The sequence below is a fragment of the Cololabis saira genome, unplaced genomic scaffold (genome assembly GCF_033807715.1).
Source record: "Cololabis saira isolate AMF1-May2022 unplaced genomic scaffold, fColSai1.1 scf025, whole genome shotgun sequence".
Classification (NCBI taxonomy): domain Eukaryota; kingdom Metazoa; phylum Chordata; class Actinopteri; order Beloniformes; family Belonidae; genus Cololabis; species Cololabis saira.
Genome location: NW_026906189.1, coordinates 413394 through 436654, shown reverse-complemented (window position 1 = coordinate 436654; position 23261 = coordinate 413394). Strand labels below are relative to the sequence as shown.

General features: G+C 52.5%; 15 non-coding genes across 15 annotated transcripts; all 15 read right to left on the bottom strand.

Moving 5' to 3' along the window:
• Window positions 1–2546: 2546 nt before the first annotated feature.
• On the bottom strand, window positions 2547–2619 carry trnav-aac (transfer RNA valine (anticodon AAC)). The gene has a single exon. It is a non-coding gene; the product is annotated as a tRNA-Val (tRNA).
• A 256-nt stretch (window positions 2620–2875) lies between these two features.
• trnas-aga (transfer RNA serine (anticodon AGA)) lies at window positions 2876–2957 on the bottom strand. Its single transcript has one exon. It is a non-coding gene; the product is annotated as a tRNA-Ser (tRNA).
• Window positions 2958–5289: 2332 nt separating this feature from the next.
• trnav-aac (transfer RNA valine (anticodon AAC)) lies at window positions 5290–5362 on the bottom strand. The gene has a single exon. It is a non-coding gene; the product is annotated as a tRNA-Val (tRNA).
• Window positions 5363–5618: 256 nt separating this feature from the next.
• On the bottom strand, window positions 5619–5700 carry trnas-aga (transfer RNA serine (anticodon AGA)). Its single transcript has one exon. It is a non-coding gene; the product is annotated as a tRNA-Ser (tRNA).
• A 2318-nt stretch (window positions 5701–8018) lies between these two features.
• trnav-aac (transfer RNA valine (anticodon AAC)) lies at window positions 8019–8091 on the bottom strand. The gene has a single exon. It is a non-coding gene; the product is annotated as a tRNA-Val (tRNA).
• Window positions 8092–8347: 256 nt separating this feature from the next.
• Window positions 8348–8429, bottom strand: trnas-aga (transfer RNA serine (anticodon AGA)). Its single transcript has one exon. It is a non-coding gene; the product is annotated as a tRNA-Ser (tRNA).
• Window positions 8430–10697: 2268 nt separating this feature from the next.
• Window positions 10698–10770, bottom strand: trnav-aac (transfer RNA valine (anticodon AAC)). Its single transcript has one exon. It is a non-coding gene; the product is annotated as a tRNA-Val (tRNA).
• Window positions 10771–11026: 256 nt separating this feature from the next.
• On the bottom strand, window positions 11027–11108 carry trnas-aga (transfer RNA serine (anticodon AGA)). The gene has a single exon. It is a non-coding gene; the product is annotated as a tRNA-Ser (tRNA).
• Window positions 11109–13371: 2263 nt separating this feature from the next.
• trnav-aac (transfer RNA valine (anticodon AAC)) lies at window positions 13372–13444 on the bottom strand. Its single transcript has one exon. It is a non-coding gene; the product is annotated as a tRNA-Val (tRNA).
• A 256-nt stretch (window positions 13445–13700) lies between these two features.
• On the bottom strand, window positions 13701–13782 carry trnas-aga (transfer RNA serine (anticodon AGA)). Its single transcript has one exon. It is a non-coding gene; the product is annotated as a tRNA-Ser (tRNA).
• Window positions 13783–16420: 2638 nt separating this feature from the next.
• On the bottom strand, window positions 16421–16502 carry trnas-aga (transfer RNA serine (anticodon AGA)). The gene has a single exon. It is a non-coding gene; the product is annotated as a tRNA-Ser (tRNA).
• A 2260-nt stretch (window positions 16503–18762) lies between these two features.
• trnav-aac (transfer RNA valine (anticodon AAC)) lies at window positions 18763–18835 on the bottom strand. Its single transcript has one exon. It is a non-coding gene; the product is annotated as a tRNA-Val (tRNA).
• Window positions 18836–19091: 256 nt separating this feature from the next.
• Window positions 19092–19173, bottom strand: trnas-aga (transfer RNA serine (anticodon AGA)). Its single transcript has one exon. It is a non-coding gene; the product is annotated as a tRNA-Ser (tRNA).
• A 2290-nt stretch (window positions 19174–21463) lies between these two features.
• On the bottom strand, window positions 21464–21536 carry trnav-aac (transfer RNA valine (anticodon AAC)). Its single transcript has one exon. It is a non-coding gene; the product is annotated as a tRNA-Val (tRNA).
• A 256-nt stretch (window positions 21537–21792) lies between these two features.
• Window positions 21793–21874, bottom strand: trnas-aga (transfer RNA serine (anticodon AGA)). The gene has a single exon. It is a non-coding gene; the product is annotated as a tRNA-Ser (tRNA).
• Window positions 21875–23261: the final 1387 nt, after the last annotated feature.

Sequence of the window (23261 nt, the reverse complement as noted above, 5' to 3'; positions counted from 1 at the left end):
TGTTGAGTTGTTTTTGGGGTCTGGTGGTGGAAGCTCCTGAGGTGGGGTGGTGATGCTGCTGGGGTCTGGTGGTGCAGCTAGTGGGGTCTGGTGGTGGAAGCTCCTGGGGTCTGGTGATGGAAGCTCCTGGGGTCAGGTGATGGAAGCTCCTTGGGTCTGGTGATGGAAATTCCTGGGGTCTGGTGGTGGAAGCTCCTGGGGTCTGGTGGTGATGCTGCTGGGGTCTGGTGGTGATGCTGCTGGGGTCTGGTGGTGGAGCTAGTGGTGTCTGGTGGTGGAAGCTCCTGAGGTGTGGTGGTGATGCCGCTGTCGTCTGGTGGTGGAGCTAGTGGTGTCTGGTGGTGGAAGCTCCTGGGGTCAAAGTCCAGAGTGCTAACCATTACACCATGGAACCCTGTTCAGCTTTTATTGTGTTTTTATTGTGGTCCTGAAACCAGAACATGAGTAAAAAACAATATGCGCTTGAGCATCTGACAGAGTGCTGTCCATGGTGCTAGGAGCGTCTGGGTGTTTATGGTACCAGGGCCCTGGTCCTCCAGGCCCAAGGGCTGGCTCTTTCACTCCAGTAGCCGGTCGGTGGGGGGCTTAAAAGCGCCCCGGGTTCGGATGGTGAGCCGGGTCTTTGGGTGGCTCCAGGTGAGCCGGGTTTTTGAGGTTGTTGAGTTGTTGTTAGGGTTTGGTGGTGGAAGCTCCTGAGGTGTGGTGGTGATGCTGCTGGGGTCTGGTGGTGCAGCTAGAGGGGTCTGGTGGTGGAAGCTCCTGGGGTCTGGTGATGGAAGCTCCTGGGGTGTGGTGGTGGAAGCTCCTGGGTTCTGGTGGTGATGCTGCTGGGGTCTGGTGGTGCAGCTAGTGGGGTCTGGTGGTGGAAGCTCCTGGGGTCTGGTGATGGAAGCTCCTGGGGTCAGGTGATGGAAGCTCCTTGGGTCTGGTGATGGAAATTCCTGGGGTCTGGTGGTGGAAGCTCCTGGGGTCTGGTGGTGATGCTGCTGGGGTCTGGTGGTGATGCTGCTGGGGTCTGGTGGTGGAGCTAGTGGTGTCTGGTGGTGGAAGCTCCTGAGGTGTGGTGGTGATGCTGCTGTCGTCTGGTGGTGGAGCTAGTGGTGTCTGGTGGTGGAAGCTCCTGGGGTCAAAGTCCAGAGTGCTAACCATTACACCATGGAACCCTGTTCAGCTTTTATTGTGTTTTTATTGTGGTCCTGAAACCAGAACATGAGTAAAAAACAATATGCGCTTGAGCATCTGACAGAGTGCTGTCCATGGTGCTAGGAGCGTCTGGGTGTTTATGGTACCAGGGCCCTGGTCCTCCAGGCCCAAGGGCTGGCTCTTTCACTCCAGTGGCCGGTCGGTGGGGGGCTTAAAAGCGGGTCCCCGGGTTCGGACGGTGAGCCGGGTCTTTGGGTGGCTCCAGGTGAGCCGGGTTTTTGAGGTTGTTGAGTTGTTGTTAGGGTTTGGTGGTGGAAGCTCCTGAGGTGTGGTGGTGATGCTGCTGGGGTCTGGTGGTGCAGCTAGAGGGGTCTGGTGGTGGAAGCTCCTGGGGTCTGGTGATGGAAGCTCCTGGGGTGTGGTGGTGGAAGCTCCTGGGTTCTGGTGGTGATGCTGCTGGGGTCTGGTGCTGATGCTGCTGGGGTCTGGTGGTGGAAGCTCCTGGGGTCTGGTGGTGGAAGCTCCTGAGGTCTGGTGGTGGAAGCTCCTGGGGTCTGGTGGTGGAAGCTCCTGGGGTCTGGTGGTGGAAGCTCCTGGGGTCTGGTGGTGGAAGCTCCTGGGGTCTGGTGCTGATGCTGCTGGGGTCCGGTGGTGGAGCTAGTGGGGTCTGGTGTTGGAAGCTCCTGGGGTCTGGTGGTGGAGCTAGTAGGGTCTGGTGGTGGATGGGGTCTGGTGGTGATGCTGCTGGGGTCTGGTGGTGGAGCTAGTGGGGTCTTGTGGTGGATGGGGTCTGGTGGTAATGCTGCTGGGGTCTGGTGGTGGAGCTAGTAGGGTCTGGTGGTGGATGGGGTCTGGTGGTAATGCTGCTGGGGTCTGGTGGTGGAGCTAGTGGGGTCTGGTGGTGATGCTGCTGGGGTCTGGTGGAAGCTCCTGGGGTCTGGTGGTGGAAGCTCCTGAGGTCTGGTGGTGGAAGCTCCTGGGGTCTGGTGGTGGAAGCTCCTGGGGTCTGGTGGTGATGCTGCTGGGGTATGGTGGTGGAGCTAGTGGGGTCTGGTGTTGGAAGCTCCTGGGGTCTGGTGGTGGAGCTAGTGGGGTCTGGTGTTAATGCTGCTGGGGTTTGGTGGTGGAGCTAGTGACTTACATGTTTTGAAAAAGGCGGGCATGACGAAAAGATCCTGTAAAAAATCTCTGTAATATGTTTCTTTTTTTCCTGTAAAGTTGGACATTTGAAAGATTAGGTAAATGAGGAATGACTGGCTTTTAATCAGTTGTGGAACTGCAACGAAATTCATTTCTGCATAAGACCCAATGCGAGAAAGAGATGGTCGACCTTCCTGTGCCGAGCACCAAGAAGAGGATTAGAGGGGTTTTCCAAGTCCAAATAATATTATTGCAGTAATACATGTTTCCGCCCAGTTTCGAACAGGGGACCTTTCGCGTGTTAGGCGAACGTGATAACCACTACACTACGGAAACTTGCATGCTTTGAAAATGGCGGGCGTAACAAAAAAAAAATCCTATCTTCAAATCATTCATGTTAGAAATAAATGTGTGATTTCATATAAGTTGTCCTGGTGCGGTAAAATTAAAAATCATCCATCGGTATTACCATGCTGGGTAGAAACTACAAAATGTACCACAAGGCAAGCCAACTGATTACTTTTGAAAGACAGTACTGGATATGATTAATAACTGCAAATTAGGCAGTCGTCTTGCACATTCAAACATTACTCGTTGTTGGCAGGATTCGAACCTGCGCGGGGTATCCCCAATGGATTTCTAGTCCATCGCCTTAACCACTCGGCCACAACAACCTGTCAGCTGTGTGTATGTGTGTGTGTGTGTGTGTGTGTGTGTGTGTGTGTGTGTGTGTGTGTGTGTGTGTGTGTGTGTGTGTGTGTGTGTGTGTGTGTGTGTGTGTGTGTGTGTGTGTGTGTGTGTGAATCTTCAGAAATAGACAATTTAGAGTCTTTATTTTAAAATGGTTGGTTTTACTTTATTTTAAAATGGTTGGTTTTACTTTATTAGGTTGAGACATATTTTCATCCTCATTTTGATTAAATGCATTTTATCAACAGTCAGTGCAGTATGTTCATAGATCATACATCCACTTTCTTGTTTCCAAAAAGCTCTGGATAGATTTCAGTTAATCTCTCACATCTCATGTATGAGAGGATCTCTTAAGTAGCAGAGGATGGTTTTGATCCATCGACCTCTGGGTTATGGGCCCAGTACGCTTCCGCTGCGCCACTCTGCTGTATAAACAGCATGTGACTCCGCCACACAGTGGGGGGGAGGGGGGTAGGGGACTTAAAAGCGGGTCCCCTGGTTCGGACGGTGAGCCGGGTCTCTGGGTGGCTCCAGGTGAGCCGGGTTGTTGAGGTTGTTGAGGTTGTTGAGTTGTTGTTGGGGTCTGGTGGTGGAAGCTCCTGAGGTGTGGTGGTGATGCTGCTGGGGTCTGGTGGTGCAGCTAGTGGGGTCTGGTGGTGGAAGCTCCTGGGGTCTGGTGATGGAAGCTCCTGGGGTCAGGTGATGGAAGCTCCTTGGGTCTGGTGATGGAAATTCCTGGGGTCTGGTGGTGGAAGCTCCTGGGGTCTGGTGGTGATGCTGCTGGGGTCTGGTGGAGGAGCTAGTGGTGTCTGGTGGTGGAAGCTCCTGCGGTGTGGTGGTGATGCTGCTGTCGTCTGGTGGTGGAGCTAGTGGTGTCTGGTGGTGGAAGCTCCTGGGGTCAAAGTCCAGAGTGCTAACCATTACACCATGGAACCCTGTTCAGCTTTTATTGTGTTTTTATTGTGGTCCTGAAACCAGAACATGAGTAAAAAACAATATGCGCTTGAGCATCTGACAGAGTGCTGTCCATGGTGCTAGGAGCGTCTGGGTGTTTATGGTACCAGGGCCCTGGTCCTCCAGGCCCAAGGGCTGGCTCTTTCACTCCAGTGGCCGCTCGGTGGGGGGCTTAAAAGCGGGTCCCCGGGTTCGGACGGTGAGCCGGGTCTTTGGGTGGCTCCAGGTGAGCCGGGTTTTTGAGGTTGTTGAGTTGTTGTTAGGGTTTGGTGGTGGAAGCTCCTGAGGTGTGGTGGTGATGCTGCTGGGGTCTGGTGGTGCAGCTAGAGGGGTCTGGTGGTGGAAGCTCCTGGGGTCTGGTGATGGAAGCTCCTGGGGTGTGGTGGTGGAAGCTCCTGGGTTCTGGTGGTGATGCTGCTGGGGTCTGGTGCTGATGCTGCTGGGGTCTGGTGGTGGAAGCTCCTGGGGTCTGGTGGTGGAAGCTCCTGAGGTCTGGTGGTGGAAGCTCCTGGGGTCTGGTGGTGGAAGCTCCTGGGGTCTGGTGGTGGAAGCTCCTGGGGTCTGGTGCTGATGCTGCTGGGGTCCGGTGGTGGAGCTAGTGGTGTCTGGTGCTGATGCTGCTGGGGTCCGGTGGTGGAGCTAGTGGGGTCTGGTGTTGGAAGCTCCTGGGGTCTGGTGGTGGAGCTAGTAGGGTCTGGTGGTGGATGGGGTCTGGTGGTGATGCTGCTGGGGTCTGGTGGTGGAGCTAGTGGGGTCTTGTGGTGGATGGGGTCTGGTGGTAATGCTGCTGGGGTCTGGTGGTGGAGCTAGTAGGGTCTGGTGGTGGATGGGGTCTGGTGGTAATGCTGCTGGGGTCTGGTGGTGGAGCTAGTGGGGTCTGGTGGTGATGCTGCTGGGGTCTGTTGGAAGCTCCTGAGGTCTGGTGGTGGAAGCTCCTGGGGTCTGGTGGTGGAAGCTCCTGGGGTCTGGTGGTGATGCTGCTGGGGTATGGTGGTGGAGCTAGTGGGGTCTGGTGTTGGAAGCTCCTGGGGTCTGGTGGTGGAGCTAGTGGGGTCTGGTGTTAATGCTGCTGGGGTTTGGTGGTGGAGCTAGTGACTTACATGTTTTGAAAAAGGCGGGCATGACGAAAAGATCCTGTAAAAAATCTCTGTAATATGTTTCTTTTTTTCCTGTAACGTTGGACATTTGAAAGATTAGGTAAATGAGGAATGACTGGCTTTTAATCAGTTGTGGAACTGCAACGAAATTCATTTCTGCATAAGACCCAATGCGAGAAAGAGATGGTCGACCTTCCTGTGCCGAGCACCAAGAAGAGGATTAGAGGGGTTTTCCAAGTCCAAATAATATTATTGCAGTAATACATGTTTCCGCCCAGTTTCGAACAGGGGACCTTTCGCGTGTTAGGCGAACGTGATAACCACTACACTACGGAAACTTGCATGCTTTGAAAATGGCGGGCGTAACGAAAAAAAAATCCTATCTTCAAATCATTCATGTTAGAAATAAATGTGTGATTTCATATAAGTTGTCCTGGTGCGGTAAAATTAAAAATCATCCATCGGTATTACCATGCTGGGTAGAAAATACAAAATGTACCACAAGGGAAGCCAACTGATTACTTTTGAAAGACAGTACTGGATATGATTAATAACTGCAAATTAGGCAGTCGTCTTGCACATTCAAACATTACTCATTGTTGGCAGGATTCGAACCTGCGCGGGGAATCCCCAATGGATTTCTAGTCCATCGCCTTAACCACTCGGCCACAACAACCTGTCAGCTGTGTGTATGTGTGTGTGTGTGTGTGTGTGTGTGTGTGTGTGTGTGTGTGTGTGTGTGTGTGTGTGTGTGTGTGTGTGTGTGTGTGTGTGTGTGTGTGTGTGTGTGTGTGTGTGTGTGTGAATCTTCAGAAATAGACAATTTAGAGTCTTTATTTTAAAATGGTTGGTTTTACTTTATTTTAAAATGGTTGGTTTTACTTTATTAGGTTGAGACATATTTTCATCCTCATTTTGATTAAATGCATTTTCATCAACAGTCAGTGCAGTATGTTCATAGATCATACATCCACTTTCTTGTTTCCAAAAAGCTCTGGATAGATTTCAGTTAATCTCTCACATCTCATGTATGAGAGGATCTCTTAAGTAGCAGAGGATGGTTTCGATCCATCGACCTCTGGGTTATGGGCCCAGCACGCTTCCGCTGCGGCACACTGCTGTATAACCAGGATGTGACTCCGCCACACAGTGGGGGGGAGGGGGGGAGGGGACTTAAAAGCGGGTCCCCTGGTTCGGACGGTGAGCCGGGTCTCTGGGTGGCTCCAGGTGAGCCGGGTTGTTGAGGTCGTTGAGTTGTTGTTGGGGTCTGGTGGTGGAAGCTCCTGAGGTGTGGTGGTGATGCTGCTGGGGTCTGGTGGTGCAGCTAGTGGGGTCTGGTGGTGGAAGCTCCTGGGGTCTGGTGATGGAAGCTCCTGGGGTCAGGTGATGGAAGCTCCTTGGGTCTGGTGATGGAAATTCCTGGGGTCTTGTGGTGGAAGCTCCTGGGGTCTGGTGGTGATGCTGCTGGGGTCTGGTGGTGATGCTGCTGGGGTCTGGTGGTGGAGCTAGTGGTGTCTGGTGGTGGAAGCTCCTGAGGTGTGGTGGTGATGCTGCTGTCGTCTGGTGGTGGAGCTAGTGGTGTCTGGTGGTGGAAGCTCCTGGGGTCAAAGTCCAGAGTGCTAACCATTACACCATGGAACCCTGTTCAGCTTTCATTGTGTTTTTATTGTGGTCCTGAAACCAGAACATGAGTAAAAAACAATATGCGCTTGAGCATCTGACAGAGTGCTGTCCATGGTGCTAGGAGCGTCCGGGTGTTTATGGTACCAGGGCCCTGGTCCTCCAGGCCCAAGGGCTGGCTCTTTCACTCCAGTGGCCGGTCGGTGGGGGGCTTAAAAGCGGGTCCCCGGGTTCGGACGGTGAGCCGGGTCTTTGGGTGGCTCCAGGTGAGCCGGGTTTTTGAGGTTGTTGAGTTGTTGTTAGGGTTTGGTGGTGGAAGCTCCTGAGGTGTGGTGGTGATGCTGCTGGGGTCTGGTGGTGCAGCTAGAGGGGTCTGGTGGTGGAAGCTCCTGGGGTCTGGTGATGGAAGCTCCTGGGGTGTGGTGGTGGAAGCTCCTGGGTTCTGGTGGTGATGCTGCTGGGGTCTGGTGCTGATGCTGCTGGGGTCTGGTGGTGGAAGCTCCTGGGGTCTGGTGGTGGAAGCTCCTGAGGTCTGGTGGTGGAAGCTCCTGGGGTCTGGTGGTGGAAGCTCCTGGGGTCTGGTGGTGGAAGCTCCTGGGGTCTGGTGCTGATGCTGCTGGGGTCTGGTGGTGGAGCTAGTGGGGTCTGGTGTTGGAAGCTCCTGGGGTCTGGTGGTGGAGCTAGTAGGGTCTGGTGGTGGATGGGGTCTGGTGGTGATGCTGCTGGGGTCTGGTGGTGGAGCTAGTGGGGTCTTGTGGTGGATGGGGTCTGGTGGTAATGCTGCTGGGGTCTGGTGGTGGAGCTAGTAGGGTCTGGTGGTGGATGGGGTCTGGTGGTAATGCTGCTGGGGTCTGGTGGTGGAGCTAGTGGGGTCTGGTGGTGATGCTGCTGGGGTCTGGTGGAAGCTCCTGGGGTCTGGTGGTGGAAGCTCCTGAGGTCTGGTGGTGGAAGCTCCTGGGGTCTGGTGGTGGAAGCTCCTGGGGTCTGGTGGTGATGCTGCTGGGGTATGGTGCTGGAGCTAGTGGGGTCTGGTGTTGGAAGCTCCTGGGGTCTGGTGGTGGAGCTAGTGGGGTCTGGTGTTAATGCTGCTGGGGTTTGGTGGTGGAGCTAGTGACTTACATGTTTTGAAAAAGGCGGGCATGACGAAAAGATCCTGTAAAAAATCTCTGTAATATGTTTCTTTTTTTCCTGTAAAGTTGGACATTTACAGGAAATGGGGAATGACTGGCTTTTAATCAGTTGTGGAACTGCAACGAAATTCATTTCTGCATAAGACCCAATGCGAGAAAGAGATGGTCGACCTTCCTGTGCCGAGCACCAAGAAGAGGATTAGAGGGGTTTTCCAAGTCCAAATAATATTATTGCAGTAATACATGTTTCCGCCCAGTTTCGAACAGGGGACCTTTCGCGTGTTAGGCGAACGTGATAACCACTACACTACGAAAACTTGCATGCTTTGAAAATGGCGGGCGTAACGAAAAAAAAATCCTATCTTCAAATCATTCATGTTAGAAATAAATGTGTGATTTCATATAAGTTGTCCTGGTGCGGTAAAATTAAAAATCATCCATCGGTATTACCATGCTGGGTAGAAAATACAAAATGTACCACAAGGGAAGCCAACTGATTACTTTTGAAAGACAGTACTGGATATGATTAATAACTGCAAATTAGGCAGTCGTCTTGCACATTCAAACATTACTCGTTGTTGGCAGGATTCGAACCTGCGCGGGGTATCCCCAATGGATTTCTAGTCCATCGCCTTAACCACTCGGCCACAACAACCTGTCAGCTGTGTGTATGTGTGTGTGTGTGTGTGTGTGTGTGTGTGTGTGTGTGTGTGTGTGTGTGTGTGTGTGTGTGTGTGTGAATCTTCAGAAATAGACAATTTAGAGTCTTTATTTTAAAATGGTTGGTTTTACTTTATTTTAAAATGGTTGGTTTTACTTTATTAGGTTGAGACATATTTTCATCCTCATTTTGATTAAATGCATTTTATCAACAGTCAGTGCAGTATGTTCATAGATTATACATCCACTTTCTTGTTTCCAAAAAGCTCTGGATAGATTTCAGTTAATCTCTCACATCTCATGTATGAGAGGATCTCTTAAGTAGCAGAGGATGGTTTCGATCCATCGACCTCTGGGTTATGGGCCCAGCACGCTTCCGCTGCGCCACTCTGCTGTATAAACAGCATGTGACTCCGCCACACAGTGGGGGGGAGGGGGGTAGGGGACTTAAAAGCGGGTCCCCTGGTTCGGACGGTGAGCCGGGTCTCTGGGTGGCTCCAGGTGAGCCGGGTTGTTGAGGTTGTTGAGGTTGTTGAGTTGTTGTTGGGGTCTGGTGGTGGAAGCTCCTGAGGTGTGGTGGTGATGCTGCTGGGGTCTGGTGGTGGAAGCTCCTGGGGTCTGGTGATGGAAGCTCCTGGGGTCAGGTGATGGAAGCTCCTTGGGTCTGGTGATGGAAATTCCTGGGGTCTGGTGGTGGAAGCTCCTGGGGTCTGGTGGTGATGCTGCTGGGGTCTGGTGGAGGAGCTAGTGGTGTCTGGTGGTGGAAGCTCCTGCGGTGTGGTGGTGATGCTGCTGTCGTCTGGTGGTGGAGCTAGTGGTGTCTGGTGGTGGAAGCTCCTGGGGTCAAAGTCCAGAGTGCTAACCATTACACCATGGAACCCTGTTCAGCTTTTATTGTGTTTTTATTGTGGTCCTGAAACCAGAACATGAGTAAAAAACAATATGCGCTTGAGCATCTGACAGAGTGCTGTCCATGGTGCTAGGAGCGTCTGGGTGTTTATGGTACCAGGGCCCTGGTCCTCCAGGCCCAAGGGCTGGCTCTTTCACTCCAGTGGCCGCTCGGTGGGGGGCTTAAAAGCGGGTCCCCGGGTTCGGACGGTGAGCCGGGTCTTTGGGTGGCTCCAGGTGAGCCGGGTTTTTGAGGTTGTTGAGTTGTTGTTAGGGTTTGGTGGTGGAAGCTCCTGAGGTGTGGTGGTGATGCTGCTGGGGTCTGGTGGTGCAGCTAGAGGGGTCTGGTGGTGGAAGCTCCTGGGGTCTGGTGATGGAAACTCCTGGGGTGTGGTGGTGGAAGCTCCTGGGTTCTGGTGGTGATGCTGCTGGGGTCTGGTGCTGATGCTGCTGGGGTCTGGTGGTGGAAGCTCCTGGGGTCTGGTGGTGGAAGCTCCTGAGGTCTGGTGGTGGAAGCTCCTGGGGTCTGGTGGTGGAAGCTCCTGGGGTCTGGTGGTGGAAGCTCCTGGGGTCTGGTGGTGGAAGCTCCTGGGGTCTGGTTCTGATGCTGCTGGGGTCCGGTGGTGGAGCTAGTGGGGTCTGGTGTTGGAAGCTCCTGGGGTCTGGTGGTGGAGCTAGTAGGGTCTGGTGGTGGATGGGGTCTGGTGGTGATGCTGCTGGGGTCTGGTGGTGGAGCTAGTGGGGTCTTGTGGTGGATGGGGTCTGGTGGTAATGCTGCTGGGGTCTGGTGGTGGAGCTAGTAGGGTCTGGTGGTGGATGGGGTCTGGTGGTAATGCTGCTGGGGTCTGGTGGTGGAGCTAGTGGGGTCTGGTGGTGATGCTGCTGGGGTCTGGTGGAAGCTCCTGGGGTCTGGTGGTGGAAGCTCCTGAGGTCTGGTGGTGGAAGCTCCTGGGGTCTGGTGGTGGAAGCTCCTGGGGTCTGGTGGTGATGCTGCTGGGGTATGGTGGTGGAGCTAGTGGGGTCTGGTGTTGGAAGCTCCTGGGGTCTGGTGGTGGAGCTAGTGGGGTCTGGTGTTAATGCTGCTGGGGTTTGGTGGTGGAGCTAGTGACTTACATGTTTTGAAAAAGGCGGGCATGACGAAAAGATCCTGTAAAAAATCTCTGTAATATGTTTCTTTTTTTCCTGTAAAGTTGGACATTTGAAAGATTAGGTAAATGAGGAATGACAGGCTTTTAATCAGTTGTGGAACTGCAACGAAATTCATTTCTGCATAAGACCCAATGCGAGAAAGAGATGGTCGACCTTCCTGTGCCGAGCACCAAGAAGAGGATTAGAGGGGTTTTCCAAGTCCAAATAATATTATTGCAGTAATACATGTTTCCGCCCAGTTTCGAACAGGGGACCTTTCGCGTGTTAGGCGAACGTGATAACCACTACACTACGGAAACTTGCATGCTTTGAAAATGGCGGGCGTAACGAAAAAAAAATCCTATCTTCAAATCATTCATGTTAGAAATAAATGTGTGATTTCATATAAGTTGTCCTGGTGCGGTAAAATTAAAAATCATCCATCGGTATTACCATGATGGGTAGAAAATACAAAATGTACCACAAGGGAAGCCAACTGATTACTTTTGAAAGACAGTACTGGATATGATTAATAACTGCAAATTAGGCAGTCGTCTTGCACATTCAAACATTACTCATTGTTGGCAGGATTCGAACCTGCGCGGGGAATCCCCAATGGATTTCTAGTCCATCGCCTTAACCACTCGGCCACAACAACCTGTCAGCTGTGTGTATGTGTGTGTGTGTGTGTGTGTGTGTGTGTGTGTGTGTGTGTGTGAATCTTCAGAAATAGACAATTTAGAGTCTTTATTTTAAAATGGTTGGTTTTACTTCATTTTAAAATGGTTGGTTTTACTTTATTAGGTTGAGACATATTTTCATCCTCATTTTGATTAAATGCATTTTCATCAACAGTCAGTGCAGTATGTTCATAGATCATACATCCACTTTCTTGTTTCCAAAAAGCTCTGGATAGATTTCAGTTAATCTCTCACATCTCATGTATGAGAGGATCTCTTAATTAGCAGAGGATGGTTTCGATCCATCGACCTCTGGGTTATGGGCCCAGCACGCTTCCGCTGCGCCACTCTGCTGTATAACCAGGATGTGACTCCGCCACACAGTGGGGGGGAGGGGGGGGGGGGGGGGGGACTTAAAAGCGGGTTCCCTGGTTCGGACGGTGAGCCGGGTCTCTGGGTGGCTCCAGGTGAGCCGGGTTGTTGAGGTTGTTGAGTTGTTGTCAGGGTCTGGTGGTGGAAGCTCCTGAGGTGTGGTGGTGATGCTGCTGGGGTCTGGTGGTGCAGCTAGTGGGGTCTGGTGGTGGAAGCTCCTGGGGTCTGGTGATGGAAGCTCCTGGGGTCAGGTGATGGAAGCTCCTTGGGTCTGGTGATGGAAATTCCTGGGGTCTGGTGGTGGAAGCTCCTGGGGTCTGGTGGTGATGCTGCTGGGGTCTGGTGGTGATGCTGCTGGGGTCTGGTGGTGGAGCTAGTGGTGTCTGGTGGTGGAAGCTCCTGAGGTGTGGTGGTGATGCTGCTGTCGTCTGGTGGTGGAGCTAGTGGTGTCTGGTGGTGGAAGCTCCTGGGGTCAAAGTCCAGAGTGCTAACCATTACACCATGGAACCCTGTTCAGCTTTTATTGTGTTTTTATTGTGGTCCTGAAACCAGAACATGAGTAAAAAACAATATGCGCTTGAGCATCTGACAGAGTGCTGTCCATGGGGCTAGGAGCGTCTGGGTGTTTATGGTACCAGGGCCCTGGTCCTCCAGGCCCAAGGGCTGGCTCTTTCACTCCAGTGGCCGGTCGGTGGGGGGCTTAAAAGCGGGTCCCCGGGTTCGGACGGTGAGCCGGGTCTTTGGGTGGCTCCAGGTGAGCCGGGTTTTTGAGGTTGTTGAGTTGTTGTTAGGGTTTGGTGGTGGAAGCTCCTGAGGTGTGGTGGTGATGCTGCTGGGGTCTGGTGGTGCAGCTAGAGGGGTCTGGTGGTGGAAGCTCCTGGGGTCTGGTGATGGAAGCTCCTGGGGTGTGGTGGTGGAAGCTCCTGGGTTCTGGTGGTGATGCTGCTGGGGTCTGGTGCTGATGCTGCTGGGGTCTGGTGGTGGAAGCTCCTGGGGTCTGGTGGTGGAAGCTCCTGAGGTCTGGTGGTGGAAGCTCCTGGGGTCTGGTGGTGGAAGCTCCTGGGGTCTGGTGGTGGAAGCTCCTGGGGTCTGGTGCTGATGCTGCTGGGGTCCGGTGGTGGAGCTAGTGGGGTCTGGTGTTGGAAGCTCCTGGGGTCTGGTGGTGGAGCTAGTAGGGTCTGGTGGTGGATGGGGTCTGGTGGTGATGCTGCTGGGGTCTGGTGGTGGAGCTAGTGGGGTCTTGTGGTGGATGGGGTCTGGTGGTAATGCTGCTGGGGTCTGGTGGTGGAGCTAGTAGGGTCTGGTGGTGGATGGGGTCTGGTGGTAATGCTGCTGGGGTCTGGTGGTGGAGCTAGTGGGGTCTGGTGGTGATGCTGCTGGGGTCTGGTGGAAGCTCCTGGGGTCTGGTGGTGGAAGCTCCTGAGGTCTGGTGGTGGAAGCTCCTGGGGTCTGGTGGTGGAAGCTCCTGGGGTCTGGTGGTGATGCTGCTGGGGTATGGTGGTGGAGCTAGTGGGGTCTGGTGTTGGAAGCTCCTGGGGTCTGGTGGTGGAGCTAGTGGGGTCTGGTGTTAATGCTGCTGAGGATTGGTGGTGGAGCTAGTGACTTACATGTTTTGAAAAAGGCGGGCATGACGAAAAGATCCTGTAAAAAATCTCTGTAATATGTTTCTTTTTTTCCTGTAAAGTTGGACATTTGAAAGATTAGGTAAATGGGGAATGACTGGCTTTTAATCAGTTGTGGAACTGCAACGAAATTCATTTCTGCATAAGACCCAATGCGAGAAAGAGATGGTCGACCTTCCTGTGCAGAGCACCAAGAAGAGGATTAGAGGGGTTTTCCAAGTCCAAATAATATTATTGCAGTAATACATGTTTCCGCCCAGTTTCGAACAGGGGACCTTTCGCGTGTTAGGCGAACGTGATAACCACTACACTACGAAAACTTGCATGCTTTGAAAATGGCGGGCGTAACGAAAAAAAAATCCTATCTTCAAATCATTCATGTTAGAAATAAATGTGTGATTTCATATAAGTTGTCCTGGTGCGGTAAAATTAAAAATCATCCATCGGTATTACCATGCTGGGTAGAAAATACAAAATGTACCACAAGGGAAGCCAACTGATTACTTTTGAAAGACAGTACTGGATATGATTAATAACTGCAAATTAGGCAGTCGTCTTGCACATTCAAACATTACTCGTTGTTGGCAGGATTCGAACCTGCGCGGGGAATCCCCAATGGATTTCTAGTCCATCGCCTTAACCACTCGGCCACAACAACCTGTCAGCTGTGTGTATGTGTGTGTGTGTGTGTGTGAATCTTCAGAAATAGACAATTTAGAGTCTTTATTTTAAAATGGTTGGTTTTACTTTATTTTAAAATGGTTGGTTTTACTTTATTAGGTTGAGACATATTTTCATCCTCATTTTGATTAAATGCATTTTCATCAACAGCATTTTCATCAACAGTCAGCATCAACAGCCAGTATGTTCATAGTTCATAGATCATACATCCACTTTCTTGTTTCCAAAAAGCTCTGGATAGATTTCAGTTAATCTCTCACATCTCATGTATGAGAGGATCTCTTAAGTAGCAGAGGATGGTTTCGATCCATCGACCTCTGGGTTATGGGCCCAGCACGCTTCCGCTGCGCCACTCTGCTGTATAACCAGGATGTGACTCCGCCACACAGTGGGGGGGAGGGGGGGAGGGGACTTAAAAGCGGGTCCCCTGGTTCGGACGGTGAGCCGGGTCTCTGGGTGGCTCCAGGTGAGCCGGGTTGTTGAGGTCGTTGAGTTGTTGTTGGGGTCTGGTGGTGGAAGCTCCTGAGGTGTGGTGGTGATGCTGCTGGGGTCTGGTGGTGCAGCTAGTGGGGTCTGGTGGTGGAAGCTCCTGGGGTCTGGTGATGGAAGCTCCTGGGGTCAAGTGATGGAAGCTCCTGGGGTCAAGTGATGGAAGCACCTTGGGTCTGGTGATGGAAATTCCTGGGGTCTTGTGGTGGAAGCTCCTGGGGTCTGGTGGTGATGCTGCTGGGGTCTGGTGGTGATGCTGCTGGGGTCTGGTGGTGGAGCTAGTGGTGTCTGGTGGTGGAAGCTCCTGAGGTGTGGTGGTGATGCTGCTGTCGTCTGGTGGTGGAGCTAGTGGTGTCTGGTGGTGGAAGCTCCTGGGGTCAAAGTCCAGAGTGCTAACCATTACACCATGGAACCCTGTTCAGCTTTTATTGGGTTTTTATTGTGGTCCTGAAACCAGAACATGAGTAAAAAACAATATGCGCTTGAGCATCTGACAGAGTGCTGTCCATGATGCTAGGAGCGTCTGGGTGTTTATGGTACCAGGGCCCTGGTCCTCCAGGCCCAAGGGCTGGCTCTTTCACTCCAGTGGCCGGTCGGTGGGGGGCTTAAAAGCGGGTCCCCGGGTTCGGACGGTGAGCCGGGTCTTTGGGTGGCTCCAAGTGAGCCGGGTTTTTGAGGTTTTTGAGTTGTTGTTAGGGTTTGGTGGTGGAAGCTCCTGAGGTGTGGTGGTGATGCTGCTGGGGTCTGGTGGTGCAGCTAGAGGGGTCTGGTGGTGGAAGCTCCTGGGGTCTGGTGATGGAAACTCCTGGGGTGTGGTGGTGGAAGCTCCTGGGTTCTGGTGGTGATGCTGCTGGGGTCTGGTGCTGATGCTGCTGGGGTCTGGTGGTGGAAGCTCCTGGGGTCTGGTGGTGGAAGCTCCTGAGGTCTGGTGGTGGAAGCTCCTGGGGTCTGGTGGTGGAAGCTCCTGGGGTCTGGTGGTGGAAGCTCCTGGGGTCTGGTGGTGGAAGCTCCTGGGGTCTGGTTCTGATGCTGCTGGGGTCCGGTGGTGGAGCTAGTGGGGTCTGGTGTTGGAAGCTCCTGGGGTCTGGTGGTGGAGCTAGTAGGGTCTGGTGGTGGATGGGGTCTGGTGGTGATGCTGCTGGGGTCTGGTGGTGGAGCTAGTGGGGTCTTGTGGTGGATGGGGTCTGGTGGTAATGCTGCTGGGGTCTGGTGGTGGAGCTAGTAGGGTCTGGTGGTGGATGGGGTCTGGTGGTAATGCTGCTGGGGTCTGGTGGTGGAGCTAGTGGGGTCTGGTGGTGATGCTGCTGGGGTCTGGTGGAAGCTCCTGGGGTCTGGTGGTGGAAGCTCCTGAGGTCTGGTGGTGGAAGCTCCTGGGGTCTGGTGGTGGAAGCTCCTGGGGTCTGGTGGTGATGCTGCTGGGGTATGGTGGTGGAGCTAGTGGGGTCTGGTGTTGGAAGCTCCTGGGGTCTGGTGGTGGAGCTAGTGGGGTCTGGTGTTAATGCTGCTGGGGTTTGGTGGTGGAGCTAGTGACTTACATGTTTTGAAAAAGGCGGGCATGACGAAAAGATCCTGTAAAAAATCTCTGTAATATGTTTCTTTTTTTCCTGTAACGTTGGACATTTGAAAGATTAGGCAAATGAGGAATGACTGGCTTTTAATCAGTTGTGGAACTGCAACGAAATTCATTTCTGCATAAGACCCAATGCGAGAAAGAGATGGTCGACCTTCCTGTGCCGAGCACCAAGAAGAGGATTAGAGGGGTTTTCCAAGTCCAAATAATATTATTGCAGTAATACATGTTTCCGCCCAGTTTCGAACAGGGGACCTTTCGTGTGTTAGGCGAACGTGATAACCACTACACTACGGAAACTTGCATGCTTTGAAAATGGCGGGCGTAACGAAAAAAAAATCCTATCTTCAAATCATTCATGTTAGAAATAAATGTGTGATTTCATATAAGTTGTCCTGGTGCGGTAAAATTAAAAATCATCCATCGGTATTACCATGCTGGGTAGAAAATACAAAATGTACCACAAGGGAAGCCAACTGATTACTTTTGAAAGACAGTACTGGATATGATTAATAACTGCAAATTAGGCAGTCGTCTTGCACATTCAAACATTACTCATTGTTGGCAGGATTCGAACCTGCGCGGGGAATCCCCAATGGATTTCTAGTCCATCGCCTTAACCACTCGGCCACAACAACCTGTCAGCTGTGTGTATGTGTGTGTGTGTGTGTGTGTGTGTGTGTGTGTGTGTGTGTGTGTGTGTGTGTGAATCTTCAGAAATAGACAATTTAGAGTCTTTATTTTAAAATGGTTGGTTTTACTTTATTTTAAAATGGTTGGTTTTACTTTATTAGGTTGAGACATATTTTCATCCTCATTTTGATTAAATGCATTTTCATCAACAGTCAGTGCAGTATGTTCATAGATCATACATCCACTTTCTTGTTTCCAAAAAGCTCTGGATAGATTTCAGTTAATCTCTCACATCTCATGTATGAGAGGATCTCTTAAGTAGCAGAGGATGGTTTCGATCCATCGACCTCTGGGTTATGGGCCCAGCACGCTTCCGCTGCGCCACTCTGCTGTATAACCAGGATGTGACTCCGCCACACAGTGGGGGGGAGGGGGGGAGGGGACTTAAAAGCGGGTCCCCTGGTTCGGACGGTGAGCCGGGTCTCTGGGTGGCTCCAGGTGAGCCGGGTTGTTGAGGTCGTTGAGTTGTTGTTGGGGTCTGGTGGTGGAAGCTCCTGAGGTGTGGTGGTGATGCTGCTGGGGTCTGGTGGTGCAGCTAGTGGGGTCTGGTGGTGGAAGCTCCTGGGGTCTGGTGATGGAAGCTCCTGGGGTCAGGTGATGGAAGCTCCTTGGGTCTGGTGATGGAAATTCCTGGGGTCTTGTGGTGGAAGCTCCTGGGGTCTGGTGGTGATGCTGCTGGGGTCTGGTGGTGATGCTGCTGGGGTCTGGTGGTGGAGCTAGTGGTGTCTGGTGGTGGAAGCTCCTGAGGTGTGGTGGTGATGCTGCTGTCGTCTGGTGGTGGAGCTAGTGGTGTCTGGTGGTGGAAGCTCCTGGGGTCAAAGTCCAGAGTGCTAACCATTACACCATGGAACCCTGTTCAGCTTTCATTGTGTTTTTATTGTGGTCCTGAAACCAGAACATGAGTAAAAAACAATATGCGCTTGAGCATCTGACAGAGTGCTGTCCATGGTGCTAGGAGCGTCCGGGTGTTTATGGTACCAGGGCCCTGGTCCTCCAGGCCCAAGGGCTGGCTCTTTCACTCCAGTGGCCGGTCGGTGGGGGGCTTAAAAGCGGGTCCCCGGGTTCGGACGGTGAGCCGGGTCTTTGGGTGGCTCCAGGTGAGCCGGGTTTTTGAGGTTGTTGAGTTGTTGTTAGGGTTTGGTGGTGGAAGCTCCTGAGGTGTGGTGGTGATGCTGCTGGGGTCTGGTGGTGCAGCTAGAGGGGTCTGGTGGTGGAAGCTCCTGGGGTCTGGTGATGGAAGCTCCTGGGGTGTGGTGGTGGAAGCTCCTGGGTTCTGGTGGTGATGCTGCTGGGGTCTGGTGCTGATGCTGCTGGGGTCTGGTGGTGGAAGCTCCTGGGGTCTGGTGGTGGAAGCTCCTGAGGTCTGGTGGTGGAAGCTCCTGGGGTCTGGTGGTGGAAGCTCCTGGGGTCTGGTGGTGGAAGCTCCTGGGGTCTGGTGCTGATGCTGCTGGGGTCTGGTGGTGGAGCTAGTGGGGTCTGGTGTTGGAAGCTCCTGGGGTCTGGTGGTGGAGCTAGTAGGGTCTGGTGGTGGATGGGGTCTGGTGGTGATGCTGCTGGGGTCTGGTGGTGGAGCTAGTGGGGTCTTGTGGTGGATGGGGTCTGGTGGTAATGCTGCTGGGGTCTGGTGGTGGAGCTAGTAGGGTCTGGTGGTGGATGGGGTCTGGTGGTAATGCTGCTGGGGTCTGGTGGTGGAGCTAGTGGGGTCTGGTGGTGATGCTGCTGGGGTTTGGTGGAAGCTCCTGGGGTCTGGTGGTGGAAGCTCCTGAGGTCTGGTGGTGGAAGCTCCTGGGGTCTGGTGGTGGAAGCTCCTGGGGTCTGGTGGTGATGCTGCTGGGGTATGGTGGTGGAGCTAGTGGGGTCTGGTGTTGGAAGCTCCTGGGGTCTGGTGGTGGAGCTAGTGGGGTCTGGTGTTAATGCTGCTGGGGTTTGGTGGTGGAGCTAGTGACTTACATGTTTTGAAAAAGGCGGGCATGACGAAAAGATCCTGTAAAAAATCTCTGTAATATGTTTCTTTTTTTCCTGTAAAGTTGGACATTTACAGGAAATGGGGAATGACTGGCTTTTAATCAGTTGTGGAACTGCAACGAAATTCATTTCTGCATAAGACCCAATGCGAGAAAGAGATGGTCGACCTTCCTGTGCCGAGCACCAAGAAGAGGATTAGAGGGGTTTTCCAAGTCCAAATAATATTATTGCAGTAATACATGTTTCCGCCCAGTTTCGAACAGGGGACCTTTCGCGTGTTAGGCGAACGTGATAACCACTACACTACGAAAACTTGCATGCTTTGAAAATGGCGGGCGTAACGAAAATAAAATCCTATCTTCAAATCATTCATGTTAGAAATAAATGTGTGATTTCATATAAGTTGTCCTGGTGCGGTAAAATTAAAAATCATCCATCGGTATTACCATGCTGGGTAGAAAATACAAAATGTACCACAAGGGAAGCCAACTGATTACTTTTGAAAGACAGTACTGGATATGATTAATAACTGCAAATTAGGCAGTCGTCTTGCACATTCAAACATTACTCGTTGTTGGCAGGATTCGAACCTGCACGGGGAATCCCCAATGGATTTCTAGTCCATCGCCTTAACCACTCAGCCACAACAACCTGTCAGCTGTGTGTATGTGTGTGTGTGTGTGTGTGTGTGAATCTTCAGAAATTGACAATTTAGAGTCTTTATTTTAAAATGGTTGGTTTTACTTTATTTTAAAATGGTTGGTTTTACTTTATCAGGTTGAGACATATTTTCATCCTCATTTTGATTAAATGCATTTTCATCAACAGCATTTTCATCAACAGTCAGCATCAACAGCCAGTATGTTCATAGTTCATAGATCATACATCCACTTTCTTGTTTCCAAAAAGCTCTGGATAGATTTCAGTTAATCTCTCACATCTCATGTATGAGAGGATCTCTTAAGTAGCAGAGGATGGTTTCGATCCATCGACCCCTGGGTTATGGGCCCAGCACGCTTCCGCTGCGCCACTCTGCTGTATAACCAGGATGTGACTCCGCCACACAGTGGGGGGGAGGGGGGTAGGGGACTTAAAAGCGGGTCCCCTGGTTCGGACGGTGAGCCGGGTCTCTGGGTGGCTCCAGGTGAGCCGGGTTGTTGAGGTTGTTGAGTTGTTGTTGGGGTCTGGTGGTGGAAGCTCCTGAGGTGTGGTGGTGATGCTGCTGGGGTCTAGTGGTGCAGCTAGTGGGGTCTGGTGGTGGAAGCTCCTGGGGTCTGGTGATGGAAGCTCCTGGGGTCAGGTGATGGAAGCTCCTTGGGTCTGGTGATGGAAATTCCTGGGGTCTGGTGGTGGAAGCTCCTGGGGTCTGGTGGTGATGCTGCTGGGGTCTGGTGGTGATGCTGCTGGGGTCTGGTGGTGGAGCTAGTGGTGTCTGGTGGTGGAAGCTCCTGAGGTGTGGTGGTGATGCTGCTGTCGTCTGGTGGTGGAGCTAGTGGTGTCTGGTGGTGGAAGCTCCTGGGGTCAAAGTCCAGAGTGCTAACCATTACACCATGGAACCCTGTTCAGCTTTTATTGTGTTTTTATTGTGGTCCTGAAACCAGAACATGAGTAAAAAACAATATGCGCTTGAGCATCTGACAGAGTGCTGTCCATGGTGCTAGGAGCGTCTGGGTGTTTATGGTACCAGGGCCCTGGTCCTCCAGGCCCAAGGGCTGGCTCTTTCACTCCAGTGGCCGGTCGGTGGGGGGCTTAAAAGCGGGTCCCCGGGTTCGGACGGTGAGCCGGGTCTTTGGGTGGCTCCAGGTGAGCCGGGTTTTTGAGGTTGTTGAGTTGTTGTTAGGGTTTGGTGGTGGAAGCTCCTGAGGTGTGGTGGGGATGCTGCTGGGGTCTGGTGGTGCAGCTAGAGGGGTCTGGTGGTGGAAGCTCCTGGGGTCTGGTGATGGAAGCTCCTGGGGTGTGGTGGTGGAAGCTCCTGGGTTCTGGTGGTGATGCTGCTGGGGTCTGGTGCTGATGCTGCTGGGGTCTGGTGGTGGAAGCTCCTGGGGTCTGGTGGTGGAAGCTCCTGAGGTCTGGTGGTGGAAGCTCCTGGGGTCTGGTGGTGGAAGCTCCTGGGGTCTGGTGGTGGAAGCTCCTGGGGTCTGGTGGTGGAAGCTCCTGGGGTCTGGTGCTGATGCTGCTGGGGTCTGGTGGTGGAGCTAGTGGGGTCTGGTGTTGGAAGCTCCTGGGGTCTGGTGGTGGAGCTAGTAGGGTCTGGTGGTGGATGGGGTCTGGTGGTGATGCTGCTGTGGTCTGGTGGTGGAGCTAGTGGGGTCTTGTGGTGGATGGGGTCTGGTGGTAATGCTGCTGGGGTCTGGTGGTGGAGCTAGTAGGGTCTGGTGGTGGATGGGGTCTGGTGGTAATGCTGCTGGGGTCTGGTGGTGGAGCTAGTGGGGTCTGGTGGTGATGCTGCTGGGGTCTGGTGGAAGCTCCTGGGGTCTGGTGGTGGAAGCTCCTGGGGTCTGGTGGTGGAAGCTCCTGGGGTCTGGTGGTGGAAGCTCCTGGGGTCTGGTGGTGATGCTGCTGGGGTCTGGTGGTGGAGCTAGTGTGGTCTGGTGTTGGAAGCTCCTGGGGTCTGGTGGTGGAGCTAGTGGGGTCTGGTGTTAATGCTGCTGGGGTTTGGTGGTGGAGCTAGTGACTTACATGTTTTGAAAAAGGCGGGCATGACGAAAAGATCCTGTAAAAAATCTCTGTAATATGCTTCTTTTTTTCCTGTAAAGTTGGACATTTGAAAGATTAGGTAAATGGGGAATGACTGGCTTTTAATCAGTTGTGGAACTGCAACGAAATTCATTTCTGCATAAGACCCAATGCGAGAAAGAGATGGTCGACCTTCCTGTGCCGAGCACCAAGAAGAGGATTAGAGGGGTTTTCCAAGTCCAAATAATATTATTGCAGTAATACATGTTTCTGCCCAGTTTCGAACAGGGGGCCTTTCGCTTGTTAGGCGAACGTGATAACCACTACACTACGGAAACTTGCATGCTTTGAAAATGGCGGGCGTAACGAAAAAACAATCCTATCTTCAAATCATTCATGTTAGAAATAAATGTGTGATTTAATATAAGTTGTCCTGGTGCGGTAAAATTAAAAATCATCCATCGGTATTACCATGCTGGGTAGAAAATACAAAATGTACCACAAGGGAAGCCAACTGATTACTTTTGAAAGACAGTACTGGATATGATTAATAACTGCAAATTAGGCAGTCGTCTTGCACATTCAAACATTACTCGTTGTTGGCAGGATTCGAACCTGCGCGGGGAATCCCCAATGGATTTCTAGTCCATCGCCTTAACCACTCGGCCACAACAACCTGTCAGCCGTGTGTGTGTGTGTGTGTGTGTGTGTGTGTGTGTGTGTGTGTGTGTGTGTGTGTGTGTGTGTGTGTGTGTGTGTGTGTGTGAATCTTCAGAAATAGACAATTTAGAGTCTTTATTTTAAAATGGTTGGTTTTACTTTATTTTAAAATGGTTGGTTTTACTTTATTAGGTTGAGACATATTTTCATCCTCATTTTGATTAAATGCATTTTCATCAACAGTCAGTGCAGTATGTTCATAGATCATACATCCACTTTCTTGTTTCCAAAAAGCTCTGGATAGATTTCAGTTAATCTCTCACATCTCATGTATGAGAGGATCTCTTAAGTAGCAGAGGATGGTTTCAATCCATCGACCTCTGGGTTATGGGCCCAGCACGCTTCCGCTGCGCCACTCTGCTGTATAACCAGGATGTGACTCCGCCACACAGTGGGGGGGAGGGGGGTAGGGGACTTAAAAGCGGGTCCCCTGGTTCGGACGGTGAGCCGGGTCTCTGGGTGGCTCCAGGTGAGCCGGGTTGTTGAGGTTGTTGAGTTGTTGTTGGGGTCTGGTGGTGGAAGCTCCTGAGGTGTGGTGGTGATGCTGCTGGGGTCTAGTGGTGCAGCTAGTGGGGTCTGGTGGTGGAAGCTCCTGGGGTCTGGTGATGGAAGCTCCTGGGGTCAGGTGATGGAAGCTCCTTGGGTCTGGTGATGGAAATTCCTGGGGTCTGGTGGTGGAAGCTCCTGGGGTCTGGTGGTGATGCTGCTGGGGTCTGGTGGTGATGCTGCTGGGGTCTGGTGGTGGAGCTAGTGGTGTCTGGTGGTGGAAGCTCCTGAGGTGTGGTGGTGATGCTGCTGTCGTCTGGTGGTGGAGCTAGTGGTGTCTGGTGGTGGAAGCTCCTGGGGTCAAAGTCCAGAGTGCTAACCATTACACCATGGAACCCTGTTCAGCTTTTATTGTGTTTTTATTGTGGTCCTGAAACCAGAACATGAGTAAAAAACAATATGCGCTTGAGCATCTGACAGAGTGCTGTCCATGGTGCTAGGAGCGTCTGGGTGTTTATGGTACCAGGGCCCTGGTCCTCCAGGCCCAAGGGCTGGCTCTTTCACTCCAGTGGCCGGTCGGTGGGGGGCTTAAAAGCGGGTCCCCGGGTTCGGACGGTGAGCCGGGTCTTTGGGTGGCTCCAGGTGAGCCGGGTTTTTGAGGTTGTTGAGTTGTTGTTAGGGTTTGGTGGTGGAAGCTCCTGAGGTGTGGTGGTGATGCTGCTGGGGTCTGGTGGTGCAGCTAGAGGGGTCTGGTGGTGGAAGCTCCTGGGGTCTGGTGATGGAAGCTCCTGGGGTGTGGTGGTGGAAGCTCCTGGGTTCTGGTGGTGATGCTGCTGGGGTCTGGTGCTGATGCTGCT